The sequence below is a fragment of the Apis mellifera genome, linkage group LG10 (assembly GCF_003254395.2).
Source record: "Apis mellifera strain DH4 linkage group LG10, Amel_HAv3.1, whole genome shotgun sequence".
Taxonomy (NCBI): Eukaryota; Metazoa; Arthropoda; class Insecta; order Hymenoptera; family Apidae; genus Apis; species Apis mellifera.
The window spans coordinates 6,237,933-6,264,744 of NC_037647.1; the positions used below are offsets into that span (position 1 = coordinate 6,237,933).

The following is a 26,812-nucleotide window of genomic DNA, read 5'->3' on the forward strand; positions in this document are numbered from 1 at the left end:
GCCAGGCTGAAAGCGTATTGTTGCGTTTTAACCCTTTAATGGATAGGAACATGGTGGTTTGTTACGTTGTTTGTTATAGGAACGAAGCTGGATTTTCTCGCTCCTCTCGCGTGAAACACGCAGCGGATGTTATTCTATATAGTATGGAAGCAAGTTATGAATACCAAAGAAAATTTTCGATTAATTGTTGATAATTTTAATTTATGGGATACCCGAAAATTTATATCTGCAATCGCTTCAATATGTGCGATATATATTTTTAACGCGATATCAAAATAAGAAGAAATAAGAAGAAAGAATTTTATTTTTATACATCTTTGAAAAGAGAAATCTAAAGTGTCCGCTCTAAAGTATAAAATCACAAAGACGGATGAAAGAGTTTAACGAATACGATTATGGGATCGAATTTAATTTAATTCGATTGAATATTGAATGTGATAGAATGCATCGGTCAAAATCGACGAGTTCATCCGGCCAACAATAATGATAATGATGAAGATGACTATGGCGGTTGCGTTATGATTAACGACCGGCCTGCCGCCGCTCGATCCGCTTCGATTTGTCTTCGTATCGGATAAACTATCCTTTAATCGCTTCGCCACTCTCGACCGCGATAATGAATTTACCACGGCAAGATAATTTTGGCTAAAGAATCGCCTCTAACTTGATCCTGATGGATGGCGGTCCGACATCTTATAAAGACGTCAATCGAAATATCTGGCTAAGTGTGAAGACGAATGAAAAGAATTATATTTTAAATAATTCAACTACGTCGAAGTAGCGAAAGTTGTTAGTGGATAATTGCTCTTATCACAGTGTCGAATATATATTCGGTGGAAAAAGCAATTTTCGAGTTTTATTTTCAGAATTTATATTATGTTATGATACCATGTATTATATACGCGATATTTGCAATGCAAAATGTATTTCCAGAGTTCCATTTTGCCCACACGGCAAATGGTATTAATTTGAATTTATTTATTTAGAAAATACAGGCACCCCCGTGTTCCAATACATAACATAATTCCGTTCTAACAGAGGCCTGAGAATCGAGGGCATCCCTGTAAATAACGCGCAATTTGTCCTGTCACAATTTTTAAGTGCAAACATATTCCATTTTTTTTTTTTTTTATTCGAGCAAACACGTTGTCCCAGATTTACCACCGATGGATTTAAAATTTTCGTCAATATTCCGGATTTACTTCTTCGTTCCAAACGAGTTGTTTAACGAATCTGAAGAAAATTAATATTCAAACGCGATATCTTTGATCAGATGCCTTGATCGATCGATCGATTATCGTTGCGACAAACGTTCTCTCTCTCGGATTCGTAAGAAAGAATATATTTCTTTCCAGCCTCCCGACGCGCGTCCCCATTCATCTCTTCAATTTTTCCCCTTTACTTCCACCCAAAGAAATGATTCATTCCTTCAAGTTTTCCCCGTGAATATACCGGTTTATTTCACCCACTGAAGAAAACTATATATATATATATATCCGACTATAAAGTATTTTAAATCCATGTAATTCTCCATCGATCCACGCTCGATAAGCTGGAACGCACGTTAAAAAAGAAAAAAGAAAGAAAAAATGGCCTCCGTCCTGGCATCGGTTGTAAACCGCGCTCATATTGTCCGCGCAAGATGATATCGATCATTTCGACCAGGCGGCCAGTTTTCTATTGTCAAGTATCAATCAGTCATCGCGGCGACGTTTATTGTAACATTAAGACGCAATGATCGGATGGAAGGAGAGAAAGAGGAGGAAAAAGAACAGCGTAATTTATTTTACAAGTGCCGTGTCCTCCATTGCGGCCATTAAATTTGATGGGACAGAGTTCCGGAATGCCGTGGCTAGAACTCTTCGAGCACTGTTCTTCCCTGTGTGTATACATATTCATGTTTAAAATATGTTTCGAATATAAAAAAAAGAGTATCGATTACACGATAATTCCTTCCTTCGTTCCGTCTATCCAAGGGAATTAACAAGATTACGAGTAAAAATTCCTGGATACATTATTAAACTGTTGGAAATAAAACGCACACGTTTTATTTGAAAAGAATAATTAAATAAAATGGCTCGTGAAAATATTCCAACGCGATAAAAATTAATATTTATAAGTAACACGAGGAATTATCGAAATTATCTACCTCGAATCTCTCTCTTAGTCTCTTCTTTAAACGATAATAATAAAGGAATCGAATTTTAAATTGCAAAAGACGGGTTCGAAACCCTTTCCCCCGTACGAAATAATATTCAAACACCATCAACCGCTGTGCATTGTCAAAACAACAAACAACACTCGCGTGTCCCCACCCATATTGCTTTCCGCGTATTATTATAAAATAAACATTTACCATTTTTAATACACGTGTCGGTTGCGCAAAGGGGGTTGTTGGGAGATGCACGGCAATCCCGTGGCAAATTTTTCAGTCACGCGACCATCACCCGGGACGGGGTGGATAAATGACACTAATGCACCAACAAAGAAGCCACGAGAGAGAGTGCATATGGCGGTTCCGATGTTTGTTCACGGTGGTGATAGCGCGGTTGGAGAAGAGGAAAAAAAAAAAAAAAAAAAAGAAGAGAGGAAGAGGAGAGACCGTCGAAAACGATCCACGCCTGCGAGTGTGCCGTTAATAATATCCAGTGGCACGGCACAATGGCCACCATGTGGCAGGTTGTTTCGCGGTAGACTGAATGAGGCTGATTAAATTGAAGGGTCAGGGGGTAGAATGGGGCTGGGGCGTGCTTGATCGTGAAGGGTTGTTACTTGTTTAACATTTGCGAGCGCTGCTTGAGATCCAGGGCCGTAATCGCGCGGTGCTTCGACCATCAGGGACAATTATCCGTCACGAGATAAAAGTATCTTTTGTGCCAAGTCGCGATACTCTCTTGGGAACAATCGTTTTCATTTTTCTACGATGCGAATAATTTTTCTTTTTTTTTTTTTAAATATGGAACACAGTTTGGAATATAGTAATTATCGAGGAATATAATAAAGGGTATTCGAGAGCAACAATTGGAAAAGTAGATCGATCGCGATAAGAAATTGTGGATAACAATTGTTTGTTATATAGTGAGTAATAGGGATGAGAGATAAGTGGTTCGTGTTATGTGGGTCGCGATGGTGACTCACGCGCTCTCTCAGTTTCGGAGTCGAAGAACGGTACTTCTTTTTAAAATGCAAGAACGTGCAGAAATGCGCGACTTTTCCTTAGTTTTTTTTTTTTTTTTTCTAGTAGTAGACAGTTTTAATAAATTTGGAAAATATGACTCACGAATATCTATCTTATATAATTTTAGATGTATCTAAAAATTTATTGTCTCGATTATTTTATTACATTGATATTATTACCTCGTTCTCGCTATTAATAATAATAATAACATATAAAGTAAAGAAGAAAAACCGTCTCCAAAAAAAGAAAAAGAAAAATACTCCCCGGATGTTTATACAAATTGAAATATTCTTTACGGAGAGGAGACATAAAGATTCGTTTCATTGACTTTATAAATTAAACATTCGTGTTTCACATTTTCCATTATTGCGTAATCAAGCCTGATAATCATGCATCCGATGATATACAAATTCGATCCTAGGAGAAGAATTTCGAAACGTGTTGCGTGAAGAGACACGAAACTCTTCCAATGGGCGAGAAAGCATCGCGTCCAATATTCATCGTCCAATTTCGAGAAGCGCGAAGCTAAGAGCGCGTGCACAAAAGGTGGAACGATTACGGATCCATAACCGGCCGGCATACAAATTCAAAGCGTCTCGGTTTCCTCCTCCAGGTGACGAAACGAACGAAACACAGAGGGGAACCGTTAGCCGGTTATTCATTATCGCGCACGTCCGCGCTGTAAGTAGAGCGCGGACTAGTGTGTGTATGTATGTGTGTGTATTAACACACGTTAAAAATAAAGGATGAGCCGGGGAATGGGGCATTGTGAATATTCTTTTCAGCCGGGGAATTGGCCCGTCGTCGTCGTCGTCGTCGTCGTCGTCGTCACGACTCGTTTGCCACGAATGTCGGTCCAAATGTTGCCGCGTGACAAAACGCGGGGACTTTTCTTAAGTCCCCGCGTTTTGTCACGCTTCGTACGTATCCTCGGTGAACAAAAGGGGTTGCATGGGCCGCGGAATCCACGGAGGACGCGACGTTTACCAAAGAAATACTCTCACATCCGTCACACCGTGTGCCAAAGCCGCGGCGCTTTACCGAAAAAAAAAGAAGGGAGGAGGAGCAAAGGTCGGTGGAAGAAATAAGAGAGCGTCCTTTGGCTCGATGAGCCTCATTGTCCCTGTAATATATATATTTTAACCCATTTCAGACCGATTTCCACGCGTTTCCCCCACCCCACCCCCGAGATATTATTACGGAACGAATGTATGGAAATGATGGCAGTCGAGTGTAATAGAAGGAGGACACGTGGTGGGAATCGCGTGCTTAAATACCGCGATGAAGAATGCGCCGTTACGAAACTCCTCCGTTCCTTCTCTCTGTATAACGTCATCTCCGTTCCATTTTCTTTTCACCTTACGTTTCGACAAGCTTTCGGATCCAGGTGGACAGTGCTTAATGAAATGCACGAGGCGAACATTAACCCGATTCGATCTCGTCTATTCGATCGCTCAACTATGTGCATTTCTTCCAGCACGATATATGCATTTCATATGAAATTTATACAATCCATGGAACATGTTGCGCGCGCAGGTTTACACCCGAAACTCCTGAATCATCCTAAGATCTCAAATGCTACGAGAGCTCGTACGCCTCCGCGTCCATCGAATCTTCACGTTTCAGAAATTCCACACGCTCTTCGTGTCTTCGCATCACGTATCGCGTAACCAACCACGCGCGTAACGAAAATTAAGGGGGAAATACGTAATTTGCACGTTGCCAAAGAAGCGTGAAAAAAAAGAAGAAGAAGGCACGTGCCTCTCCGTCTTAGACGAAATTCGATGCAACGCGTGGAATTTTGGAAAAATGCGTACGTCCCTGATCTCACTTTCGAAAGTGGAGGAAAGGGGAGGATGAGGAAAAGAACGGCAGATGGGACGGGGATCGGTTCTCTGTCGGCCGTATGTCGGATTTCCATGCAGATGAGAGTGCACGAGGTGCATAACGCGGTGCTAATGCTCGCAAACAGCTTGGAACATCGCTCGATTATCGGTGGTGAATGATCGGCCGTGAAGAGGCCAAGGATGAAGGGAGAGGGAAGGCCGAAACGCATATCGACGGCGGGTGGTGTGTGTGTTTCGAAAGGCAATTAGACAACAGGCTCGTTAATAGTCGGCGAGGCGCGTCCGCGTCGCGTGCGGTGTATTAATTGTAATTAAAACTGCCATTCCTCTGCCGATGAATCGCGATGAACGCGCACCGCCGCCCACTTTAACGACGCACTTATTGCACCCGTGCGTCGAATCGCTGATCATCCACTCGTTTCGTCCCCGAGGAACAATGGCGCTTGTATTTTTAGAAGTTCCGTCAACTTTTAAAAGGGGTGGCCGATCATATCCACTCGTTCCTCCGATTGTGTGGAAAGAAAGAGTTGGAGAAAAGGAAAACTTCTTTAACGATTTCTAGATTTTGTTAACAAGATTTTTATCATTATTTTTGTTTTTCTTTTTTTTTGAAAATTATAGTCAATTCCGAAACTTGATTCAAATCAAAAAACTGTACTTTTTCTCCTCTCGAGTAATCATCCCCTTCTCTTTAATGGAAAAAATCGTACAACTGCAATCATCGAAGAAAAATTCGAAACGTATAAAATAATTGTTTATTCGCCGAGTTTTCGAGAAAGATGGTAATTGATATTCCTCGTGTACGCGAGAAACGTCAACAGTGGGCGAAACAGTTTTCGCAAAACTGTTCCGGCCCCGCCGCGGTTATGGCCGGCAGTTTGCAGTCTGCCGGTTCGGGAAACGTTTCGTAAACGATGAACGATAAGACGATCTCCTCGCCATCCCTTTCCACCCCTCGTCTTTTTGAATTCCTAGGAGACGATGGAGAACGGCGAGGAAGAGGGGGAGAGAAAAAAAGGGAAAAGAAGAGAAGGGAAAGGGGGAATGCGATAACGTCTTATTGCCCGCGGCTGCGACTTTTCCCATTCGCCGGCCACGAAAATTAATTATTGCACATTTTTCTCTCAATATCGTCGTCGTTTATCTTTCTCGTAACGACGACGGTGCAGTTTGTGTGCACGCGCAATCGTACTCCTCGCCTCTTTTCAACGGTGGAGCAGTGTTTGCCAGTAAAGAGAGACAGATTTATTTGTAAGAATTTTAAATTAAAGAAATGAATTTAAAAAAGAAATATTTATTTTTCGAGTATCGATAAGATACTTCCTTCTCTCAATTCTTTATTCCATTTCTAACACATGTGCTTCTTTTTCTTTTTTTTAGATATTCGTTTATTCAATTGTTATCTGAGTCGGTGAATCTTTATTCTTTATTCTTTTCCCCGCGATTAAGACGTGAAACAATTCCTCTCCAATTTTTCGCTTAAACGAAATAAAGAGCAGGTACTTAATAATTAAAGTTATAAATACCTTTATAACTTTATTTCCTCGAATATTAATCCTCCCATTATATGATCTCGACGTAGCTTTTGTTTCCTAACTTGTAAATTTGCCCGCATCTTTTCATCCCCGTCTTCCGATATAATAACGTCAATTACAACTCTCGTTCCATCGACAACGTCTCGCCACAAAGAGATGACAGTCATCTATCCCGCTGTCAATATTCCAGGTCAACGTATTGAAAATTATCGATGTTATGCAGTAGTGAAATATTCGCGTGCATATACGATGCATAAGCTTCCATTCTTACATCCAAGTGTATTTAGAAACGAGTGAAAGAGTATCTGAGTTATTGGGCCACTAGATATAGTTTGATTTAATCGATTATTTAAAAGAAGAAAGAGAGAGAGAGAGATTATATTTCTGTAAGATTCAATAGATTTCAACATATAGAATAGAAAACGATACAAAATTTCGCAATTTTTCCTGCTCTCTCTCGTCATCCGTTTTATTTCGATTGTTTAACTTACACGAATTCTACATTATCTTTTTTCTCTCTCTCTCTATTTTCCGTTTTATCGTCTCTTTTTCGCTTTTCCATTCGAAATCTTCTTTCATTTCATTATCCCGGCACCGATATTGGAAACAGTCGCCCGAAAAGACTCGAGCTATCATTGGTAGTTGGCGAAATAAAATTAACTCAACAGTTTTTTTCCCGCGGATCGCGATCGACAGTCTGCTAAACCGAATTTCGCGAACGTGCTTTGATACCATCCCCTGTATCGAATTTCCAGTGTAGAGAGGGGGGAGGGAAAAAAAAAAAAAAGGAAAAAAAAAGGAACAACGTGAGAAACGGGTATTTAAAAGTGGAAAAATAGCGGGCCACTCTCACGCGCCATTTATCTTCTTCCCGTGGATTTACGCGATTCACCATTGGCTTCGAGGCCAACAATGGCCCCTTTCGGGATCACAAATTCGTGGCTTCAGAACCTCTCTACAAGATCCTCCCTAGGATCTTGTCGCGTCTTCCTCGTGCCGATCGTTTTTCCGGGACAAAAGGCCTTCCAGATTGCGCGATCGAACCTGTGCGTGACCGCAAGGAAAAAGGGAGAAAGGGAGGAAGACGCGCTAAATCTTGCATCATACACGGTATACTGGGTAACTCGTTTGAACGTTACTCTACGATGTTTAATAAACTTTCGTCAGAAGAAAAATTGAAAATTTTAAAATTCATTCATCCCGTTGAAGTCACTTTTTGATATCTCAATCGAGATACAAGGATTCAAAGTGTCCAGCAAGTTTAAAAACAATGCGAGGATTATGAATGAATGCCTGCACTTTTTTCCTGGGAACGCGTACTCTACGTTTTTCTAGGAATTACGTCTGTCACTTGTCTCGAGTTTGAGATAGGTTAGGGAGGCGAGGTGCGAGCGAGAGCAAGGTCCGAGCAAGAGACAAGGAGGAAGATAGTAAACGATTAAAAATTACCCTTTCCTTTGCACCACGATATCTCGACGACCACAAGTCGTATCGAGATAAACGAAAAAGGATTTTAAAGGGCAAGGTTCCGCGCTTCCAACGATCGTTCACTCGTTGACCGGAAGTCGCAAACTTGGGAGTTATCGTGGTTTAAATTTTTCCTAATTTTAACAGAGCGACGAATCGTTAAAAAATCGCCTTCTCTTCAGAAAGCAGAAGATCGTGAAAAGCTGTTTTAAAGAGCAAAATTCCATATGCTTCTCACGGTATTATCTTCCGAGTTTAAGATAAATGTATATTTCTCGAGGAATAACGATCTCGATGATTATGATTTCTTTAAAAAAATATTATATATAAGTTTCGAATGGAACACCCCGTATATATGGTTTGTACAAGGTTAAGCAGGATGGAGGAGAAGTCTTTTCAGAAAATGGCCGGGGTGGCTTTGGAAAAAGTCAGCTCGGGGCATGAGGCGACGCACAAAGGGCCGCGCGATCCGATCGACGCCAATATTTTGACAATGCACCGGCCATCGACACCGGGGTGGCGAGGACGCGTCTAACCGTGCAATTCCCTGGTGGGGTGGCCGACGATGGCGCCCCTATAGAAACCGCCGGCGTGTCGCTTGCTCGAATGAAACCGCTCGAAGGGTAGCCGAACGACCAAGGCGACGATGTCCTTTCCTCCTTGTGTGCTCGCGCGTGTTGTATGGCGCTTTTATTGTCGAAAATCCACAAAGTATCGGGCTGAACGGTGAACGCAATCTGGCAAATGCAAGCCAACTGCAACTTCGACTCCTATCTTTCACCACCACCTCGCCCCCCCACAATGGCTTCTCTTCTGTTGTTTATGTAATCCTGTTATTCCATATTGTGCGATCCTCTTTTTTTAACAGAGATCCTCCTCGTGAAATCGAGTTACACGAGGAATTTTTAAAAGGGGATTTCTTGGATGGATTTGATTTTTCGATCCTTCTTTCTACTTCTTTTCGACTTGTACACATTCTTCTTTCAAGAAGAATGTAATTTGAATTGGTAATGATAATTGATGGTGCACTAATTTGAAAATAAAATCCAAGATGTGGGACAAGAATTATATACGGATGGAAATCATTGGATCGTGGACCACCAAGATAATAAATATTTTTGTTCGGGATATTTGGTTCCTTTTTCCAAGAAGAAATTATCTTTGCTCGAATCTTGTGAACGAACGAATCGAAGAAAAATTGTTATCCGTATTTATATCCCGATAAAACAAGCTTCTTTCAACTCGAGGGAGCAAGAAAACGTATCCATGCGTTCAATCCACCCCCCCTATATTAATATTATTATTTTATAAATATGGCAATATTGTGTAAAGGGAATTAAAAGACGGACAGTTTCGATAGAAAGAGAAAAAGAGAGGGAGGGTAAAGTAAGACGGTGTTTAAATTATTATTAGACACTGTAAAACACTCGAGCAAGCTTCCAGGATTAATTAATCGCGCCTTCCTTTTAAAACTTTACTTCTTACGGTTTAGCTTTCTCTCTCTCCTCTTCCCCCTTCCCTAAAGATTTCCGCCTAATTAAAATTATATTAATATTAAAGAAACTAAGGATCGCTAGAGTCAGTTTGTTGTCGCTAATTTGAAACGCGCAAGCAACTGCCATCTAGGGGAGGAGGATGTAAAATACTTGGACTCGTGAAACGAAAGATAACTATATAAATAAACGGAATAATCAGTAAATAATCACGGATAAGAAACATCGAGATGCACCCTCTCTTTCCAACCGTGTAATTACCAGCTTCCTCCCCTCCCTCTCGCGTTAATAACAATCCACGCTCGCTGTCCACGCCGTTAAATTATAGATTTTTGTCACGGTCCAGCGGTGAAGAAAAACGTCTGGCCACCAACCAGCCACCCGGTGTCAAAGGTGTACAGTTCGTGAAAGGGAAATGTAAATAAATAGGGTTCCCACAAAAACGCGCGATCGGGCAGCGGGGTGCGTTTCGGTTCATCGTTGCCTCATTGTTGCAGATTCCTTCTCCATTATGCGCCCGGTATCTCCGGCTATCTCTTCGAATCTTCGTCGAAGGGAGAGAAAAGGACGTCGAATTTAGCTCTCATTGTGTGCAACCTCAACATTGGACACCCCCACTGTGATGGAAATACTCTCGAGGTGGATAAAAAAAAAAAGAGAGAGAAGAAAAAAGGAACGAGAGAGAAGAGAGAAGAAAGGATACGCGGAAGGGAAGAGTTGAGAGGAAAAAAAAAAAAAGAGGGGAGAAAAAGAGAAGAGTATCCCTTCCGTTCGTCGAATCGTCGTGTCACGAAAGGGAGCAGCACCGTGTCCGAGACGAATCGTTCCTGTCTCGAAATCCTCCGAGTGTTCGAGGAGAGGAAACGGTTATGTCCGCTATTAGAGAACCACGTGTTCCGCAGGGAGCACCCACTGTGACACGGGAAGATGAGAGTCTTCACTCTTGATCGCGGGAAAATTGAAGGATAATCGTGAAGATGATATCTTTGTATATAAAAAAAAAGAAAGAAAAAGACACACCTAGACTCCATTCGTAACTTTCGCGAGATGAAATTACAGTCGTGGAAGAGAAGTTTCTTCTCTTTTTTTTTTTTTTTCAACTCGATCATCGGTGTTTGCATCGAGATAATTGAACAAGGAGAGAATTTTTGATGAAATTTCCTCTCCTTTTTTCCTTTTTTTTCAAGAAAGCATCTCTTTGTCGTTTCAAGAGATTCTCGGCGGATTTCACGGTTATATTTTACGAAGGATATGGAGATCCCGTGTACCCACCCACGTTTTTCTACGCAGCACTCGCGATACCCTTGGCGAAAGAGAATTTCGAAAGAACGCGAAGGAAAAAGGGAATACGGAAACGTGGCTCGACATCGCGCCCAGCGTTTGTCCGTGAATTCGAGTAAAGTAGCTGCCGTTCAATATTTCAACCTTTCAAGGCCACCATAGGTAGCAGAATCTCTGGGAAGGTAAGTATTGTGTGTCAGTGTCATCCTAGAAGCTAGGCTACCTGCCTGCTATGTTGGCCAAACTTTCGAGCCACGGGGAGAAAAGGTATTGTTCCCCGTTGAAAACTTGAAAATTCATACAGCAATGATATTCACAGGGAAAGGAGAATAGAAATTTCGATTTTTCCATCTTTTTCGAGTTAATGATTTCGAACGATGGTTATCGTTCGAAACGATCTTTGAGATTGTTTTCTTCCATACAAATAAGCTCGTTAAATTTCCCCGTGGAATTGAATCCAACCTAATTACCTATTCTTAATGACAACAGGAGGAAAAAGCATCTGCATTAGTCACCGAGTTTCAGAGAATGGACAATCGACTTTGTTATCTGGAAATATGATACGGATTACAATAATGGGAATGCTAATAGAGCGTGGGGAATGCTAATTCGGGGAAAACATTTCCTTTGTTTTCCCTCCAGTTTATAAATTCAAGAAACGATGAAAAATTCAAAGGGAAACGAATAATCCACCAATTTTTCGACTCTGTCCGATTTTAAAAAAAAGAAAAGAAGCTTCTCTTTCTCCGGCAAAGCAACATAAACTAACTATACAAAATGTAACTACTATACAAAATAAAAGAAAAATTGTTAATTGCTACATTCTTGTTATTCATTCTCCCAATTTAAAAAAAAAAAAGAAAAAGAAAAATTGTCATTCCTAATTCTCAATCCATTCCAACTTTCCATTCCTATCTCCTGTTTTATCATATTTCGAAAAACCGTTCGATTTTTATACGCTTCCACACCGGAAACGATCGTCCCTCGAGGCCCTCGTTTTAAGATCGTTCCCCAATCCCACGAGGTCACAAAGTAAGGACTCGTGTCCCTTCTGTACGGTTTAACAGAATCGATCACGACCGTAGGAAACATTTATTCGCCGTTAGAAAATCTTGGGGACACTTCGTGGTCGTGGGTCTGTCGGTAGTACATCTATACAGTTTGTTGTGACGCACAATGTTTCCCTTTCCTTTCTTCTCTTCACGCATCTGCGGGCCCACCCAAGGGGCCATCGTCCATAGACTCTACCGTGGAATCGAAGTCGTTTCTCTGACGCGGGTCTATGGTTACCGAAAACTTGTTACTTAAGCCGCGTATATGGCGAAGTGTTTGTTGAGGAGAAGGGAAAAAAAAAAAGAAAGTAGCTGGTCGTTCGAGTGAGTCTCGTGTCGTGGAATGGACCATTGAATAATCTGTTCAATACGGATCTCATAAATCAAATCTACTGAATGGATATAATTTATATTATACTTATGAATTATTTAGAAATTAATGTAATTATATCTCATTGTAATATAGTCTCGAGTATCGATACTTCAAAGTATCGTTTCTTTATTTTTTATATTTATACTTATAAAATATTCGTATCCATTAAACTCTGAACATGATATGAATTCGAAACCGATTCATAAAATGAAAAAGTTCAAATCCCTTTACGAGACACTCGATCCCATCGCTACGTTATTTATGTAATATAAAAAGCGAGATAATACGATATAAAAAAAATCCGTAAAAGCTTCAGACAAGGTAATTCGGACAAGAGGCGAGGTCTTTCCTCGGGGAGAGGGAGGGGGTAAAAAGAATTCAGCGGGGAAAATTATCGCGGTTACCATAACGTACAATTCGAGCAATAAACGCGCAGATTTCTCGACGCGTTTCACTTCATCAAGCGGAAAGAGAGAAAAAGAAGAAAAAAAAAAATCGGAAATAAATACGCGAGGAATACTCTTTAATACGCGTTTAACTTAATTGCAATATACCAATTAACCACCAGCGTGCACGATTATTAACCTTCTCACTTTTTTCCTTTTTTTTTTTAATAAAACACGATATCAATGCCGGATAAATTGTGGCATAAACGCGGCGCTCGCGTTAAATTACCGAAAATATCGAAAGTGCTGCTGTTTCCGTGTTTAATTTCCTCGTTGTTTTCCAAACAGCGTTCGCTACAGTTACACGAAACGTCAAAACAAAGAAATCCCTGTTATTTCATGCATATAATATATACGTATCATCATCATCAGCGATGAATTTCAAATGAATGTCGATTATACAAATGTTCCAACGATTATTTCGAACAGCGAAACGATAGGTGTAAAAAAAATATATTTTTATACCGAGAATAAACGAAAAGAGAGAAATTGTCGGACACGGTTTTTGTTTTATCCTCGCGCAAATTCAAGGATGATCACGAGATGATCCGGGAAAGAAGATTGGCAAGAAACGAAATTCAACCACCCACGACTTTTGCCTGTGGAAGGAAGCGAAAAAAAAAGGGAGGGAAGGGGAGGGAGACCGAGATGAATCGATTCGGGCACGGAGGGAGACAGAAACGGTTAATTATCGGACAGGTACGCGTCAAAGTCGAGAACCTGTCGGCCGCACGTCCTCTCGAATCAATCGTGCGAAAAGTATCGTGCGATACTACTATACCTGTTGGAAGGGGTGAACGGTTGAGCGAAAAAAAAGAAAAAGAAAAAAAAAAAAGGAGACGCGCGCGATAAAAAAAACCGGTTTCCGGCTCGAAATCAAACTATTCATCGTGTCTCCATTCCGCGGACATTGTGGCGAAACGAGCAACAAGATCCGGTTGATCGGCAGAAAATCGTCGCCCGATTCCCTCTGTTTTATCTCTGACGACGATCTGACGCGTTTTCGAAACCTGTTTAGAATATCCTCCTTCTTCTTTCGTTCCTTTTTCTTTAACTTTTTTTTTTCGTTCTTTCTTTTTCTTTTTTTTTTTTTCTTTTTATTACACTACGCCTTCCGGCGTGGATCGTAAATATTCCGTTTAACCGGGCGAAAGGTTATCGCGGGCTTGTTCATTTCCTAATTTATTTCATCGGGAATGGCTTGGATTCGGTGTCGATACAAAATCGGAGAGTGGAGGACGCGCCATACCTCGGCGACAAACGCGGCGTAATTTGAATCTGTCCTATCTTTGGAACGTGAATTATCGTCCGGCGGGTCTTTGAAGCCGATTCCCTCAACCGCGCGGCCTTGCGTTCTCATCTCGAGATGAGATAAATGACGAGAGATTTGATTTTGAAAAATTATAAAAATGTACGTTTAAAAACTACGCACTTTATTATCGTTTTATATTTAATTCGTAATTGGGCGCAAAACAGTGGCGACAGTGACGATTTTCAATTCGCCAAGAGGCGAATATTGATCTCGTGCAACGTTTGTTCCATTTGCGTCCAGTATAAAAATGCAAAAAGTTATCGCCCATATTCCAATTCTTTTTTCAATTTTTATACCGAAAGGTATTTCATCTCCTCGCATACTTCTCGCTCATACTTGGAAAGTGATCGTTTTCCTCGTCGACGAGTATATATACTTGTCAAATACCACGTTAACGCGTTTGTCACATCGCTATAATTGCATACCTTATGAATTTTTTGTGAAATATTTTTTAAAAAATTCACGAGATCGATAAACATAAATAAAGCTACATTTACTTTCCATTTATTCTTTTTTTTCTTTTTATCCGTTTTAAAGATTAATCAAAAAAATTTTCCATCCGAGCAACGGTTGAGCCAGAACGATCATCGATGGTATTCAAAAGGTAAGCTCGTTTTCGAGTATTATTACAGGACATATACGGTTTTATGATACGATATAATTAAAAGGGAGGATGGCAAGATCATCTTTTACACCTCGGATCATTGGAACCATAAAATATCCAATATGAAGAGTTCGCCCCGATTTCTAGCCTAATGACACCGCGTAACCAAAGGGATTATACAAATTCCAACACCTCTTCCGTCACTTTATAATCAGATTATCGCGTCCTTATCCCTGCCATCGTGGTTCGATACCAACGATCCCGTACACTTGGTATATCCAATTTATCCTGAAACTTCCTTAAGCCGAGGAGATGAAAACGAGGCTGGGGAAAAAGAAGCCATCAACGTCGTTGTTCAACGAAACAATTTCTCGTAATCTCTTACTCGATACTCTGCCTCCTCTACATCTATTATATCTCCCGATCAAATTATTCGACCAAAATGAAACGAATCAAAAATATTTCTTTCACTTAAGAAATAATAAATAAAGATTATAAGCCAAAGATTTCGTATTCTTTTTTGAAACATCTTTTCTTTCTTCCGATCGAATCCGCGATACTCGAATTAAATTCTCGAATCAACGAAGATGAGAATCGATTGAAAATTGAAGCAACCCTCCTCTCCTCTAAAAAGCAAGAATTCGGGGGGTAAATTTCTCGAACGCGGATAATCGGGATAAACGCTTCGAGCCAAACGCGATATTTATGCGCATAAACCGTGCATTTTTGTGGTAATTTATTCGGCGCACGTTAAAAGCACACGGCCAACACACGCCCCGCTCTCGATAAACAAAGATCGTTGAATAAACGTTCGTTGAAATCTGAAACAAACTCGTTCTCCTCGGCCCTCGAATTCACCCTTTCCAACCCCCTTCCTCCTCCCTTGATTTCGTCGCCAGCGCCAGTTTTATCGTGGCCCGTGCAAAAATAATGCGGAAACTTTCGAGCCTTGTTTTTCGCGATATAATTAGATGAGCCTCGACGTATCCTCCCCTTTCAACGCCGTTCCCATTACAATTTTCGCCGCGTATTTGTCCTACTTTGTTCGACGTTGAACAATGAGAGGGAACCTCTCTTATTGGCCGCGTTCCTCAACTATGATATATTATACATATATTCGCGAATATATTAATTTTCGAAATTTAAAATTTTCGAAAGGAGGAGAGACGTATCTTCGAGACGTAGAAAGAAAAAATATTGAAAGTGTGATAATATACTAGATAATTAAAAATTCTATTTCGTTATTAATAATGGAATTATATCTTCGATAATAAATGTTGTACGGTTACAAAAAGGAGGGAGGAGGGGAAGAAATGCGCGATATGAAAATCATGAAATTTGTAGATTTGTAGAAGGATCGAGAAGCCGTTTACACGTTCCCCATTCGATTTCGGGGCACGTAGTTTTAGTACAGGACTTTGTCGGAAACCGCTATTGAATGATTCATCCGTAGTAAATTCGACGAATCTTCGCGCGTGGTTCGTCGCTTAGTTTATCCTTTCCCTAGGGAGAAGAAACAGGATTTGCTGGAAACAAGGAACGAGCGGTCGGAAAGGAGGAGAGAGAGAGAGAAAAAAAAAAGAAGAAAGAGAGAAGAGGAAGAAGAAGAGTCTGGCCACTTTATGATATAGTTTTTTGCATCTCGAGTAACAAAATCCCGAGCACCTCGTTTGTAAGGTATTCCAACGAGGTGGAGTCTCCACTTCCTTTTTCTATTTTCCCTCCTAATTAAGGAAGATAAATCGCGCGAGACTCGAAACAGGACCAACAAAAATAACGTATACAGAGGCCAACCAGAGAGAGAGAAAGAGAGAGAGAACCAGAAATGGAAATGTAGTTTTTCAATGAGGTTACTTCAAATTATGACTCTCGTGGGATTATTTAAGATACATCCCCGAGTCAATTCAACGTAATACGAGATAGGAAATTATAAAACTATTCCGTTTCTTATTACGTTCGAACTCGACGATGGAATTGTATTTGTCTTTGAAAGTTTCTTTCGTACGAATTAAGGGGTTAGGTTTTTTTGGAAATTACAAATTGTCGAATTATCGGGAGAGTTTTCTTTTTACAATTTTCAGAATAGAACGGTCGAGTGTTGATTAAAGTTTATAGTTCGTAATAGTATGTATATAATGGTAGTTTTCGTTCAAATAGTGGGAGTTTGTACTCGTAGACTTCTCGTGTACGATAACTTGCCGACTAATAATATTAGCGAGCCGAGAAGTTATAAATTGTAAATTATAACAAACTTACAATTTAATATGTTTTCGCGTTGAAAAGGATAAACAGAGAATGATTAATATTTATAATTCGAAGATTACGTAAAATTTCGTTTCGAATGGACCTGAAGTATCCTCGATCAGACGTTTGAAGAAATTTTGAAATTATTCTTTAAAATTGCTAACTCTATCTTTTCGAGACAAAAGAGAAATATTTCGAACGAAAAAGGAATCGATCTATATTTTATTGCACGTAATTTATTCGTCCCCTTAAATTACACGTTGTTTCGTTTATTCGTTTTACCGAAAACGATATTCAACGATGTTTCTTGATACGTCAAATACACACGTTATTATTATTCGTTACTACATTATCACTACATTTATTATACATTCTTCATTATTGTCCATCCATTATACATTCATTTATACGTATCCCAAAATATTATTCCAAAAACAAATTTTCCCATAAACGATTATTCCCTCGAATAACCATCTTCTTCGATCTTCGAACAAAAACATAAATCGCAACATCGATCGAATAAATAATATCGAAATAGCAACCAATTATTTTTCGAAACCATTCTCCTCAAATTACTACATTATTGAAAATAAATTCTAATCTCGATCGATCCTCCACACCCTCATAAAACTGACACCACTCTCTTATCTCCATCCACGTAACACGCCCCCCCACGTATTCCAAGCGTGTCCGTCAAAACCGGAAGCACCCTTCCCTTCATTTGCATATTACAAAAACCGAAACGCCCAACTGCGTTTCGCGACAACGCGTTGGAAAATATCAATCAGCCGTGGGGGTTAAAAGGAGAGGGTGTGGGTGGGGGTGAAACGAGATAGGCCGGTCACCTGCTCGACCCGGTACGACGCCTATTAACGATTTACCCGATCACGATACGGATACAGAAATACGGATCGCAAATAAATCGGCAAATAGTAACCAAGTAAATATTCCAGGGGCCCGAAATTAACCATCGGTGAATGGGTTTAGGGGAGGTCATGACGGCCGCCACGGCTGTTTGTTCTGCCTGGGAAATGACAGCTGACCCGCAATCCCAGTGCTCGGAATCGCTTTGCAGCGAGGGATGCGGTGGAGGTTCGAGGGGGTGGAGAGAGAGAGGCAGAGAGAGGGAGAGAGGGACGGAGCGAGAACTCTTGGTACGCGATATAATGGCACGAAGAGCCGGCGGAAATGAATCTTTCCTACATACGTTCGCTTACAGAGTAATGCACTTTTGATTATCCACCGAAGCGATCGAGAGATCGGAGGATTTATCTTGGGGGAGGGGAAAAAAAGAGGGAGGAGGGAATGAGGGAAGAGGGAGGGGCTGCATTGCGACTGCTACTGGCTCACGGTGTTGACAGTTTAATTTGTGAAACGTTTCACGTTTTCTTGCTCGAGTTTAAATAGCCTTTGCGAGCGATGCTTTATATTACGACGCGTTTTGCTTTTAATGATTTTAGACGGATTCGAATCGGATAGAGGGAAGATTGTTATCAGTAGCCGGTGGAATTATTATATACGTGTAATTCGTCGAGCAAATATTTGACGGAATTAATATTAATTAATTCGTGCACGATATAGAATATCGGAACCGTCTTATTATATGTGTTATTTAATAATGCAATTATACAACATCCTGTTGTAAAAGAAATTTGAATTTTATCAGCACGATGAGTGATAAGTGATTCTATACGACCAAATTATTTCCTCAAATTTTAATCACCTTACAATAATTTATTTATAAGAAATTGACGAGCAAGGAGCAACAACCGGGCAGATAATAGTAAAGTTATTAAATTGGGAAGAAAAAGTTAAGAAGAAAATTAGAAAGAGTGCATTAAGCGATAACAAGAGGACGGGAGAAAAGCGTGTCCATCCTCCATTTTTCGATCGATTAACCGGCTAATTAAAAGCCGCGATTAACGATCATTAATTCACCGCGGCAACGACTTTGCTCGTCGAATAGACACAACAGACGAAGGAAAGAGGCGGGCAATTACAAAGCTGATTACTCGAACAATCGAGGGAACAATTTAATCGGCGAGAGTACATCCCTGCCGATTATTTCCGTCTCGAGGGAAAACTCTTTTCCTACGCTCGATACGATTCGCCCAACCATCTCTTTCGGCTAAGTAATCAGCTACTACCAGCCGTTTCGCATTCCGGCCAAATTCTTTCGAAAACGATGCACTTTCCTCTCTCTCTCTCTCTCTCTCTTGTTAGACCAAGTTACGTAAGAACATTTCGTGATAGCTTCATCGGTCGCGTGTACGTATCCCCTGTATACACTTGTGAATTATATCGTTGCATGTAGAAAATAGTCGTCCGAATGCACCGCAAAACCGCTTTGAGAATACGGATTTCACCGAGAAATTCTTACGTGTACGAGACTGGTTCCTCGAGACTTCGCCTTTCTTAATCCTCGACGCGAGCATTTTTCTTCTTCTCCTTTTTTTCAATAAAGATTAACGTCAACTCGACTATATCGTTATTAGCGGAGGGGATACTGTTTCTTTTCACTCCTCCTTCGATAAATTTCATTATTCTTCATCATCCTCGAACCAATGTTTCAATTTGTGTGCGTACAATTTTTTTTTCTTTTTTTTTCTCGTGCATATCTATTCGAGATTGTTATTCAATCGAATGGAATTAAAACTTTCTTAATGATCATCGATCACGAGTTCATCCATAACAACGATTACTTCCAACGACAAACTCGACTATCGACTATCTCTAATGAATATTAACCAGTCGTAACACGTTCAATAAAGGTGACGTACGGGGATTTTCTATCGTGCAGCGGGTGACGCGTACAGTCACGGATTTTTCCAACAAGATGAGCAAGAGTTTTTCACCACCGTTCGAGTTTTTCCTATTTTTCTCCTCTCGAACTACATGCGCATTTATCCTCCCTTATTATCGACATTACACACATTATCATAAATATTATTCACGTTTATATATGTATATGTATATTTTTTTTTACAACAAATTTATTCGCGATTATGGAAATTGGAAATATATTCGACACTCGGTCCCACGAGAGGGAGATGGCCAAGGGTGAGGGAGATCCAATTAAATACGGGAACATATTTACCGCCGCATAAATCTCGACAGTTGTAATATTTCAACACGCGTTTTTTTCGGCGTGCACAACTCTCGTCGTCGGCATTATGCCGCTATGTGTCCATGTTCCATGATTTCCCTCCTTTTTCTTTTTTTCTTTCTCCCCTCTCTCTCTCTCTCTCTCTCTCGATCGCCATCACCTTCACCTCCTCCTCCTCCTCCTCCTCGGCTCGGATGCGCCACATATTGCACATAAATTTCGCACGCACCGCCATAAAAAAGTCGCAGCCGTCTCTGTATATTATATCGGTATAATAGTGACGTGGGAAGGCGTGGCGGTTTTTCCCCCGTGGCTCCGCTATTAGACGGAAAATAAGATTCGTTTTTGCATAATGCCACCGTGACGACGAGCCAAATGGACTTTATCCGAGCCACGTAGCCCGAGCGCCTTAGAATTTTTTAACGGCCGGTGAATCGCCTACCTCGCGTTCGAACGTGTTCATTAATTTAATTCTTTTTTATTTTTCTTTTTTTTCCTCTTTTTCTTCTGAGAGGAGAAGATGGCTAACGTAAACGACATTAGAGAGGAGCGTCTCTTCTGTAGCGTAATTAGAGGCCACGGGGCGCGCAAGGGTTAAAAATTACGCCGTTTCGGGGGCCACTCGGTAGCGATGGGCTCGAGCGTCTCGCGAAACTATTCTTGAACTCTCGTTCGAAATTTTTTCAAAGAAAAACAATTTTTGTTTGGATAGTTTCTTTCTTGTAATATGTAAGAAAGAAAAAAAATAAAATCGGAAGAAAATTATTCGAATTATTCTTGAATATCTTTCCAAATTTACTATCAACTTCTGTCAACAATATATACGCTCGTCGAAATTAACTTCTGCCTTCGATCCCAATCTCTATTATCTACTAAAAAAAAAAGAAAAGTAGATCCAAGTCGCTCGACATTTCCAAAGAAATCAATCGTAGCCTTATAATCACTTTTCCTTCGAGAAATCCTCATCCTATCCGGTTAACCCGGACACCCTGGTTAGAACCTCCAATTAAAGATCAAACACGGGAGACCGAACGGAATGGAGGAGAGCAGCGGGCCTCTCGTGCACCTTCCTAATCGCGCACCTCTCGCTGGGGCGCATCTGCTTTCCCACACACAAAAGGGACCGAGTGGTCCTCTTCTTGTTTTCTATTTCCTCCGGCCGCGTTATCGAGCCGCGATCAACGAAATCCGGCAGCATCTGTTCGCATCGCGCCCGAAGAAGAGAAAAGATGGTGGAGGGGAAGGGAGGCAGGAGATCCCAGAGGCACGCACGCTTCGTCCGGTGGGGTGCAATCTTGCGGTCCAATCGCAGCCACAAACTTTTTCTAGCTTTGCGTTGCTCGCAAGAAGAGAGTACCAAGGGTGTGCAGCAAGGTGTTCTCAAGGCTGGGTCGAGAGAAATTCGTGGAGGAGGACGTTCGTTATCGTCGCTCGAAATCTCGTCCTGAATCCAATCGATGGAATCGATCGCGTATTTCGGGCTAGAGCCGGAAGATAAAAGGGGCTGCTGCGGATAGATGTATCGAAGGGCGTTTCTCGCCCTTGTTCCTCGACCACGATCCGATACGTTTCGAAGGGTGAACGAATTTTTCGAACGAAAATATATTGGATATTCCCGATCTGGGAGAAAGGATTCGCATAGATGAGGAATGGGCAACTAATATTCGTTATGTGAATTTATATATTTGTGTGTGGCGTGCACTTTTCGTTTCGTTTCGTTTCGAGAGGAAAGAAAAGGAATAGTCGCGATCTAGATGGAAAGTTCGCCGCATTATCTGGCTCGGGACAGTTGTACGGTAAATGGAATGGTAATTTCGAAAGTGGAAATAGAGATTAAAATATATTCTTCTAGCATAATGCCCGCTCTCCGGCAAAACCGTTGAACACCGTTTGGATAATTTGAAATAAATATTTGTGGAAGACGGTTATCTGGAATTTCTATTCTTTTTTTTTTTTTTTTTCCTTGCGGATTACACGCGTGATACGATTTTTACGTGGAAATATTCCGTGAGAATAAAAGCTAATTAAGAAATATAGTTCGGGTAATATTCGAGAATAATATCGACGAAATATAAATTTTTATTTTTTTTTTTCGAGAGAGAGAGAGATGGGTGATTAAAAGGAACGAAAAGTTACAGGGAACGATTAATATTAATTCTGGATCAAAACTACAAAACGAAGAGAGGAAAGGGTAATAATTTAACAAATAAAAATTTATCTGCTCTCCGCCCGTTTATTCCACGAAATAAATTTTTATTCGATTAAAAGCGTATTAACGATCGACGAAAGTCATTTGTATTTTGTTATTTATATCCGATCTATACGTGAAATCGTGCTTATTAATCATCGATCCGCGTGAACGAAAGTCGAAAGGATTTTTTTCAACCGATTCTATTTTTAACCGTGCGATTATAAATACAGACAGGGATGAAGGAAATTTTAATTTATTTAACAGCGGGGTTATTTCACGCTCCGAGACGTTCCGCCTCTTCGAGTTTACTTAATTTGAAGAATCTCTTTCACGCAACCCCAAATGCCCGGGATCTGCATGACCTGCATTTATATTTAATCGTGATTTAAGGGGGACGCCGAGGAAACCCTATACGAGATCATTATTTATTAAGTGACCGAGCTTTGAGGTTTGGTTTACGCATCAAAACATAAATATCATAGAAATATGGGGGAGGGGAGATCTCTGTTCCTGATTAAAAGGAGATGCAATGTTTATCTCGTGCCCAACGAGACTGCTAAAATCCTTTCAACTTTCAACCAATCAAAAATTCACGATCAAATTTCTCATTTCTACGGATTCTGCGGAAATACGCGTTCCCTCTTTTCTTTCCAACTTTATTTAAATACGATCGTTCAAATATTACCCATTGCGCGTATTTCATCGTCCTAATGCTAAATTATTAATCATCCAAAACATTCCTCGACGAGAAATCTCTATTAAATTCCCCATTAAAAAAAACCTGCAAAATTCCCCTGAAACCCTCCAAATTTCGAAGCTCACCGAGCTTATTTCTCCTTTCCCTCAAACCTTGCCCGTCGCCAATTATCATCCCCCAGTCACAAATATGAGCTATCGGCCACGATCTACCAGCGAGATTACATTCAACTCCTCCATTCCCCATAATAAATAATGCACCGCTCGATTCCTCCTACACTTCTCCTACCATAGAGAAAGCGATCGCCGAGGGGGTGGTTTGTAGGCGTGTGTCATTCGCATAGCGACGGTGGTCGAGCGTGAAAACGCGGTCTTATCTACGGTCGAGCTTACGAGGAGGGTGGAAAACCCGTGTCGCGCGTTAGGGAGACTCGAGAGGGGGAGAGAAATAAAAGAATTCGACTTTGGATTGTGCAAAAATTGATGAATACAAATTTCATTCTTTACGTAAATTTCTTACTTCAGAATTTACTTAGAGAAATTAAATATCCAAATAATTAATTTAACGAGTGACGATCTGTCGATGCATTCCTTCTGTCGGATCGCGAATATAAAGAAATTATTTATATCGAGAAAATGTGCACGTTTAATTTGCATCGTATTACGAAAATGAAATCGAAGCAAAATGGGGAATCGCGGGGGTTGAGATCGTGACTCACACTCGTCGCGGTCACGCCACCCTCGAAAACATCGCGCCACTTCGATGCCCGATATTCCTACGAGCTTCTCTTTCTCTCCCTTCCCAACCCTCCTTCCTACCACACGACGGACAACCGTTTCACCCTTGGCGTTTCGCTATCTGGCAAAGAGGGGGGGAGAGGGGGTTTATACGGGATTGGAAATACCCTCGCGCCTACGGCATGCATTATAGATCTTCTCGGTTCGGGCTCAGATTAAAGAAGGAAGGGGGTGGGTGCAAAAATAGTCCTCGGTTGGAAAGGCGATAGCTTTTACACTCGATGGACGAGCGTACGTGTATTTAAACGTATATATATATATATATATATATTTTATTAAAAATAGAAACACATTTTTCATGTGCAAGTCGGTTGATAAGAAAGTGGTGTTTAAGGTGCTTCTGATTTTTACCCTTTTTTCTCCTAATTTACATATATAGAGAGAGATTGTGGTATCGATGCGCTACTCGCTTCACAAAAATGAGTCTAATCTCAGTAAAAAGAAAAATGATTTTAATTAGAGATAATAGGAGAATTTCATTAAAAAAAAAGTTATTTAAACAATTTATACAAGTATTCGAATTTTGTATTCGAGTATCGCATAAATACTTTTATATTTCGAATTAAAAAAAATATCATTATTACACGTAACCGGATATAAACTGTGTAAACATGTATGAATTTTAAACGGACATGTCTATGGACGAGGGCCACTCCTTCGCTCGGGTCTCTACGAATTTTAATGCGCGCACGAAGAAAAAGAGCCTGTGATCCCCGCGCGACAACAATCGACGATAAATAAGCCTATACGACTTGAGAAAGTTATGAAATGCGGTTTGCAATTATTCGAGGGTGTGCCGGGAGGGGTTGAAACGTGTTTTTTCGCTCGGGTAGTTGGAAAAAGATATATTCGATGGAAGATTATTCGCGATATCGTAAAAATATAAATGAAGGAAGTGGTAATAATGTTGAGCTTCTAACCAATGATATAGAATTGTATCTGGTTATTTTTTTTTCGATCGAAATAATAATAGTACGCGTTTGTTAGCATATATACTTTGCTATAATCTATCGTAATCTATCGTATCTGGTACGAGTAAAATAATATATCTTTTCTCTTTTCTTGTTTCCTCCTTCCTCCAGTGTGTATATATGTGTACATAAAATATTTGAAACTCTCACGATTGAATGCATACGAACCGAAGAAAAAATACACCTATCTACTTTACATTTTTAAGTACCACGTTGGTCAAACAATTGTGTAACCAAAGCATACTTGTCTTAAAAATACAGCACGCGCTAGACTACAAAAAAAAAAAAAAAAAAAACTCAGAACACTCGATTAACCTTGGTAATAAATCCATCTTATATAATAATCCGAGTCTCGTGTAAAAAAGATAAATTTTACTTTCGTCTATTAAATTTCATCCAATTATTTTTCCCCCTTTCCTTATAATTATATCGTTTAAAAATAAAACCCATAAGCCTTTGCTTATCCTCGACGAGTCATTGTCTTTTATCCACTCCATGTTTTCGGCATACATTTACAATAACGACAACCGTAAATAAGCTGATCTGCAATTACAATGGATCCGCTTAACGCGCTATAAATTACAAAGTGACGTCCGTTTGAATTGCGAAAATCATTCTTTTCGCGTCTGGATAAAGTTTCTTTTCTCATCTCCCGGTCCAATTCTGGCCGACCGTATTCCGGAAGTTGTCGCAAAGGGGACAAGCCTGAATTGGTGGCTATTTAATTAGCGACTCCTCGAAAGGCGACGAGTTTCCGCTATTTCTTTCCCTCTTCCCCTCTCTCTCTCTCTTTCTCTTTGTTTCTCTCTTTCTTTCGTTCTTTGTAAGAAAGTATATAAGCGCGCGGATGGCGATTCGTTCGTTGGAAGGAATAATAACGCGAGACGAGCCTCGATAATTAGTTCTCGTTGATATCGAGCAATAGAGATACCGGGTGGTCTGTCAGAAATAGAACGATATGAACGTTTTAATGGGCCCGCAAGTCGGATAAAATACGGGAATAATCTTGTTTATTTGATTGGTTCGAGGAAATGAAATCGTCGTGAGAGCCCCCTTTGTTTTAGTCTTATGAGCGGAATCCTCTTAATCGATTTAATTGATATTATTATTAGTTACATTTTGTACGAGGATTACGTACTAAGGAATTTTTCCTAATAATACATAAGTTTAACCATTGGTTACGTTTTCTTTCATTAGAGTATTAACTGATGAGAACTGATTTGAAACCGATGAGATTATTCATCAAAAGATATCAATAGATACATTCATGACTGACAATTTTGACAAAATAAAGCTTTTAATTTCGTCTTTGAGTTTGAATTCAATGTTCTCATACAAAACGCGTTATTCGAAAAAAAAGATCGATTTGTCTTCGATATTTGAAGATAAAAAAAGAAATAATCGCGCTTAAAATAACTAAAAATAATATTATAAATTTAAAAATTAAAATTGAAAACGAAAATGTAATATTTCATAAATTAAATTTCTTTTAATACGTTTATATTATTTTGTATTAAATGAATTATTAGACTGCGAATGAAGCGAATGTATCAAAAAGAATCTATTAATGACTATTCGATGGTTTAGATAGATCATGTGGTATAAAGAAAATCGGAAAAAGGGGAACCAGAAATTCAAAATTGAAACTCTCTCGACCGTTCGTTTATTTCTTAAATTAATCCCGGCTTAAAGTCGGATTTTCTTCGCGATATCGATCGTCCTTTGCAATCGTGTCACTCGTCGCACGGTTCACTGAATAAATCGTTCTCCGTTCACGTCGCTAATAAATATGTATCGTAAATCCATAGAAAAAGAGAGAAAGAGAGAAAGAGAGAGAAAGAGAGAGAAAATTTGATATGGTGTATCAGACTAGTCGATTTTTTCGGTATATGAGGCCACGGTGTTTTATAAAGTATAATTTCACTGCATACATCGAGAGAGCACGCTATACACAATGTACGCCGTTATGTCACACACGAGACCGTTTTAACTTTCAAACGCGATCCTAATATCAGATATCGAGGAAATCGATAACCATCTTGCCCCTTTCGACTCCATTAATTGCTCGTAAATGTTGGAAATTGATTTTTTGAAACTCTATTCTCGTGTATTTATGTGTATACGTCGTTCTATCCACACATGACTACGTATAATACGATTAGTCAAATACGAAGTCTAACGAACGTTCGATCATAAAAATTTTTTTACAATTATGAGA

At 40.0% G+C, this 26,812-nt stretch overlaps 1 long non-coding RNA gene across 1 annotated transcript in view; it reads right to left on the reverse strand.

Annotated features, from left to right (window-relative positions):
• LOC107965062 overlaps nucleotides 1-26,812 on the reverse strand; it is a 72,936-nt gene that overhangs the window by 45,483 nt on the left and 641 nt on the right. The gene's annotated exons all lie outside the window — the stretch shown is intronic.